Raw genomic sequence first — 5733 nt, forward strand, 5'->3', positions numbered from 1 at the left:
GCAGATTTGTTCACCAAACCATTGGACGAAAAGAGGTTTAATTTTCTTATCTCCAAGCTTGGCATGTTAAATCTTGAACCTTAACTTATTTTGTTTTTGATACATTCTTAAAAACAAAATACAAAATTTGAAAGAAAAAAAAAATCAAAAACAAAAATATAAAATTTTGAAAATTTACAAAAAGATTTTTTTCTTCTTTAAAAGTGGCTTACATATACTATGTATGTAACCCGGGCTTCATAATTTTATTTATATCTTAGTGGTTTACATATACTCTGTATGTAACCCGTACTTAAATGATTTATTTATTACTTTATGGCTTATACATACTCTGTGTATAACCCGTTCTTAAAAGTTTTTATTTATTTCCAAAAGTATTATTTTTCCCGTCAAAATATTCTTTCACTCTCAATTGTTGATACGAGAAGCGAAGGATTGAATGCCTTTGTGTACTCCCTAGTTGTCTCATCTTGAACAATTGATTGAGTTAAATGTGCTTAAATGTTTTATTTTTCATCCAACTTGTTGATGTAAGATGCGAAGGATCGAGCGCCTTTGTGTACTCCCTAGTATTCTTACTATGAACATTGTTGTTGAAGCAAAAAATTTTGTGTTTACAAAAATTTTTTTTGTTGTTCACTTTAGACTCTCAAATTTTTCTGTATATATCACAACAAAGATTTTTTTTGATTTCACAAAAACCAATTTTTGCTCTATCTTTCTATGAAAAACATTTTGATATACCTTTGCATAGATTAAGGGGGAGTTTGTGATTTCAAAAATTTCAAAACTTCAAATGTGTTTTCAAATCTTTTCATACACACGTTTGATGATTTTCAAATGACTTTTCATCAATTGAAGTTCGTTGATTAGTCTGCACTTGAGCGATTCGTTCACTCCATGAACTTCATCATCACCGATGAGTTCTAATCCCGGAGTATTCAATTCTTTCATTAGATTGTAAGGGTATTTTAAGTGATGATGATTTCGTGCAAATAGGATGGAGGGAGTAAAGTCGAAAAGTGAGAGGTTATGGTGATATGTTGTGAGAAAAGGGTTAAAAGAAATGATACCCTTCCCTAAATTTCTCAAATCGCTGGGTAAAACACATTTCTATCGGATGTCATTTGTTGATATCTTGATAAAGACTTCATAGACCCAGTGAAGCGATGCACATCTTTACCTTACCACTCAAGTGTTTCTTAACAAATACTTGTTTCATTTCTCACGGAGATTTTCACATTTCTATTGACTCTTCATTTGGAAGATGTTGATATTGAAAAAGGGAGACATTCTGCTCCAGTCCCTGACTTGATTTGATCACGTTGTGTCTAGAGCTATCGTGCTTGATCATTCATTTGATCATTTTCATTTTCTTAAGACACATTCGAGTCATATCTTTGTGATATTATTGCTTATCTATGTGATATAGCCGGAACATTTGTAGTGATATCTTAATTGATATTCCACGATGATCAAATGGGAATCCTACCAATGCTAACATCTTTTCCAACATTGAACGTAGGTCTCATAATTGCATTTATGTGATTATCGAGTGATCGAGAGAAGTCTATCAGTGACCTCGGTTATTACCTAAAAGTCTTTAAGGATAATAGATTATGGTTATCGAACGCCTTGGTGACACTGACCATGATTTATATTCTTTGAAGCAATCTCGTGGTTGAAAAGCTGCAAGACCGAACTATGTTAGAACATTGCTTTGTGCATATTTCAACGATACATAGGAAATCCGAAAAATGTTATACATTTCTATCGGTCATTTCATTAATCCTTTTGATTTTTGAACATGTTAACGGATCATTCTTATCCGGTTTTTCCATTTCTCTTCTCACAAACACAAAAACCACCAACACCATTCTATAACGTTTGTACCAACAACTTCAACCTTACATTTTAGTTACCCTTAGGATTCTTTGGGTTGGGCTAATGGTTTGCGTTGATGCTTGATATTTCTCCATGCAAGTCTCATTTTAACTTGTGATATTTCTTTTAGTATTTAATCAATCAATGTTTGCATAATGACATTAGTTCCCAACTTTGTCATTATGAGGGGGAGAAAACGAGTATGATTGATTGAAAGAAATTTGAGCTTGATTTGTGCAAACATGGAGTTAGTGAGAAGGCTGTAGTGAGTGTATGGAGGTTAGGGATGAAGATAAGAGAAAATATTTAGAGTTAAGGATATATGGGATTAATGGAAAAACTTGCAATTAATGGAATTTCAGTCAATTGAGCTCAGATTTTCACTGGATTTTAGTCGACTGAGTTCTTGACTTAAAAAGAAAATCAAGATGATTACAAAGATAAGAATGAGACCAATGATGAGAGTGTTGGTGCATTTTAGGCATTACGGTTAATTCAAACGTCTCCGTTGTTTTGATAATGAGTGACAATACATTTTAATGTTTGCAGAATGATATAAAAGCTAACTTAGGCATACATACGCTATTTCCGAACCTAAAACAATGAAAACGTCAAGTTTGAGTTTGGTGTAGCACTTCGTCGAAAATCCTGGAGCACGGCTCCACTTTGGTAGCACGGCTCTTAGGCACGGCCTTTGTGCCCTGCAACGGCCGTCCTTCTCTGTCAAATTTACACTTTGTTTCTTCGGCTTTCGTTACTCACTTCCGTGACTCAAAACTTGTACCATAACCTTATTTTGATATTCTAAGATGTTTGTATTTGGCAAATCTTAAAAATAACAACTTTCGTTTTTCATCAAATTTGAGGTCGAAATATTTTCTAAGTTTCATGGGGCACGGCTCTTCTTCAGAGCACGGCTCCAGAGGACGGCTCTTGCAGGATTAGAGGTCGTCCTCTCTCTGTTTAAATCAAAGAATCTTACCAAGCGCTCGTTACTTATGTTATTGACCCGAAACTTGTTCCGTAAGGCTTATAGTATCATTCTAAGGTGTCTGAAAATGTCAAATTACTAATCTAATCAACTTGATTTTTCACCAAATTTTGGAGGCTAAATTTTTTCTAAGTGTTGAAAGTCAACAAAAGTCAAAATTGGTTAAGTGGTCAAAATTGGTCAACAAATGAATAAATTCAGATTTATATTTGAAAAGATAGTGGGATTTTGATTCATTTCCATAACTCATCTTGTGACTATCTCATTCCCCAAATCTCCCTCTCTTGGTAAGCATCTTCTCAACTTTCTTTCTTTATCCTTTGATATCATTATTGGTTTAGGAATGTTGTTGTTGTGAGTGGGATTTCATGGGAGGTTGCAAAGGCTTTTTGTAGTTTTCCTGGTATAGCACGGCTCTTGTTTGGAGCACGGCTTTTGTGCCATGAAGCACGGCCTCTGTTTGGAGCAGTCCGAGTCAAACGGTAATAAAGCACTTTTTGACTATAAATTGAAGACTTGGGCATATTTGGACTTCACCTCTTGCATCTACATCTCCTGGAAAATACATATTCATATCTCATATCTTATATCAAACATCAATTTAGCAAGAGTGATACAATTGTAGTGAGGAAATATATGTGTTATATTGATTAGCCTACAAATTGTGTTGTATTCGCACTAGTGAGTGTGATAGAGGGTTGAAGTTCTAGTGGTTAGGATTTCATCTTCATTGATATCTCTAGTGGTTAGATATTGTGTGTTCATCTCTTGAATTGTCAAGAGTTTGGTGTATTCTAGTGGTTAGAATACTTGGTGTAATTTCGGATTCTCCACCGGGTTTGGAGAGATTAGTGCTACAAACTCTCGATTAGTGAATCGGGGAGTGGATTACGGCAAATTCGTTAACATTCGCCCGAACCACTATATATCGTGGTGTCTCTTGATTTGGTGATATCTTCTTACTCTATCTTTTCATATCAATCTTATTTGTTATATAATTATTGTTGTGATTGTATCTTGCACAAACTAAGATTTGAATATTTGTTTTACAACTTGATTTTCAAAAAGAAGTTAAATAATTGGTATAATCTATTCACCCCCCCTCTAGATTACACTTACAGAGAGGATATTATCTCAAGATAGAACAAATGTTCAAAGATGCTCCAAAATGTTTATACTCATGAATTGAGGGGGAGCATGATCACTTAATAAGAGATTTATCCAAATTTCATTCAAATATTTACTCTCCAAAGTGTTCAAATTAAATGTAACAAAGATCAAAGCTACAAAAAGTTAAAAATTGTTTGGAAGATTCAAGACCAAGAAGTAAAGCTTCAAAAGAGTCTTCATCAACAGATTTCATTCAAGATCTTCAATTTGTTCATTTACACTTGTTCAAGAATGTTCCTATGCATACATCAAGGGGGAGAGTACAAGTTTTTGATACTTTATTCCAAGAAAACAATTTTCACTCAAGAATCAAAGATTGAAGAACCAATGCCAAGTTTATACCTTCCGCATTTCAAAAGACAACTCTGATTCTTGGTTCAACAATTTTCAAAGATTCAAGACACACTTTTATGCTCTGTTTAATTAAGAACATTGAGAATTACCTTATGTTTTAACTTCAAGAAGTCCAAGACCAAGATTGATTCAAGCTCTCCAAAGACAATGAGAAAGCTTTGAAGACTTGTTTTCATCATACCAATTGTCGTCACCACCGGGCTCATCAACTTCATTCCTACAAGACAAAATAACACGTACTTCATCCATTACAATATATCACTAAGGGGGGAGAATGTTAGAAATCCAAAAATAGTGATAAATTGTAATTAAAATTGTGGACTTACTTGTTAAATCATAGATATATGATAACTAAGGATGATGAGCTAAATATAAAGTTTAGCATGTGTAAGGACTTATAGTATAAATACTCCTCATTCCTTAGGCATCATATATATACATGTACATATAACTATTTCAATAACAACCTTCATAATTCCCAAACACCGTTGTCCGTCTAAAAACACACACACACATACTCTCTCTCAATACACACATTAAACACACCAAGAACATACACACTTACATCCACCATTGTTGAGATCGAATCTAGAGTAGAAATCGTGTTATTACAAAGGTGTCTTTTGTTTGTTCTCTTCCTCTATGTCAAATAAATTAAATTAAAATTAACATTAAAATAGCAGAAGAAAAAGAATTGAAAAAACAGGCGCATGTTGCAAGTAGAGAGATGGGTACAAAGAAAGTACAGAATCATATACTCTTATTTCTTTTAATAGCCATATATTATGTATTGGAAAAGTTAAGTAAAGTATACAATACCTATTATAGGTAAAGCAGAGGATAATATAAAATTCAGGAGAGACTTTGTATGTTTATCGAATTCAATGGTTTAACTTGTAACATTTTTTAAAGTGGCAGTATCTAAGCTTATGTGAAGTCTGCAGTACGAATCATTTTCCCTATTATCTATTATCTTTCAATAAAAGAAACTGACTATCCTTTTTAAATTTTTAAGAACTTTGATATGTCTAATTTACTATTTATCTTAATATATTCCTATTTTCATTCTATATATTGTGACTAAAATAATCTTACAAAAGTTTTAGACTTTCTTAAAATTCTCTTTGTTTATCAAATATTTTTTTGTTTGTAATTGTCAAAAACTAATACAAATAAAAGTTCCGATTAAGTATTTGATTTGAAATTAACATTGTCAGAACACCTCGAACGTTGTCTATTTTTGACGATGTAACGCGAGAGCACCCATCTAGTTTATATATATTAACAAAATATTTCGACCAAATATTACATGAAATGTTTAGGAATATTGTGAC

Source organism: Erigeron canadensis, chromosome 2 (assembly GCF_010389155.1).
Source record: "Erigeron canadensis isolate Cc75 chromosome 2, C_canadensis_v1, whole genome shotgun sequence".
In the NCBI taxonomy this organism is placed as follows: domain Eukaryota; kingdom Viridiplantae; phylum Streptophyta; class Magnoliopsida; order Asterales; family Asteraceae; genus Erigeron; species Erigeron canadensis.